The sequence below is a fragment of the Perognathus longimembris genome, chromosome 18, assembly GCF_023159225.1.
Source record: "Perognathus longimembris pacificus isolate PPM17 chromosome 18, ASM2315922v1, whole genome shotgun sequence".
NCBI lineage: Eukaryota > Metazoa > Chordata > Mammalia > Rodentia > Heteromyidae > Perognathus > Perognathus longimembris.
In genome coordinates, this window is record NC_063178.1 from 27,617,099 (window position 1) to 27,618,556 (window position 1,458).

Here is a 1,458-nt window from a genome sequence, read left to right on the forward strand (position 1 = left end):
GATAATAAATAAATGGTATATGTTACAAATATAAATACATATGTATTTAAAATAAAAGTTCAAAGAAATGTTTGTGTGTTCTGTTTGAGTTTTTTTAAAATTTTAAGCCAGACTTCACTTAAATTTTATATTATTTGTAGAGAGTAAATCAGGGCCTTGTAATATGTATCTAAAGACAGAACTCCTGTTTTGATACTTTTTTAAAGTAGTGAATATTCTAAGCATGTTTGGATTAAACTAGAATTTTTAACCACAATAATTGGTCCTATCACATGAACCTCTTAGGCATTGCCAAGAAAACAGTAAGAAGCAAACAGGGCTGGGATGTAATTAGGTGGAAGAACCCTTGCTTCCCACACACAGGGCACCTGCATTGCTTCCCACACACTGGGACCTGAGTTCTATCCCCAGCACTGTGAAAAACAAAACAAAACTAACAAAACCAAAACCACCAACTATTAATTCCAATGATTTAACAAAATGAAACAAAAAAGATAAAAGTATCCTAGAATGTTCATATTCTTCAATTATCTTTTTTTTTAAAAAAAGGAAATGCTAAAATGTTACTATAGCAAAGACCATAGGATAGCATGTTACCTAGACAAAGCGAAGAAGTACATTTTTTCCTTTCTTCTTTAATTCATTTAAATTAATTCAACAAATCCAAGTGCCTATTCTTGCTGAGCATTCTTGTAGTCACCAGACATAGAGAAAAACACCTTTTTAAATTTTTTTTTACTATCTCTGATGTTGGTTTTAGAGCAGAGCATAGGAAATCTATCTTCCATGAGAAGGTCTACCCGTTTTTCTTTATAGATGGCAACATTTTGTCAGGAATAGATATATGCCAGGTTAGAGTGGTGTTATGGGGTGAAGTGAAATAGAATCATGAGCTTATGCCTAGAAAACTGTTTAGAACTCTGCTGACCAGGATTTCTTGGTCAGTATATCCACAGGTTGGGGGTAACTAATATCCATGACTCATCTCTGATTAATAACAAATGTAGGAAAACTGGATTAACTCTAGGATTTGAAGCATGTAAAGTTAGATTTAGAAGTCTTTCTTATGTATAAAATTAACTTCCTGTCCAAAAAATTCAGCATAGTTATTTGTTCCAATTGTGGTATAAATTCTTACCACAATTGGACTGCATCTTTGAGATTAGGATGAACAGCTTTCTAATCAGATGGTCAAGAATTCCAATTTATTGTCATCTTCATATGCACATAGAAGGTTAGTGACTATTTCTGGATTTTTGAAACACTTTGTTCACTTCTGAGATATTCTTGCGCTGCTCTTCCTTTTCTAGTCTGTGCTGTTCCATAGTTCCACCTCCTCTTAATGGCGCATCCAAGCATTCAGCCACTCTTCAGTCATTTGGCACATTTTTGCTCTGTCTACACTCACTTGAATGAAATCATTGAGTCCCATGGCTTTAAAAACCATATTTATGTCAA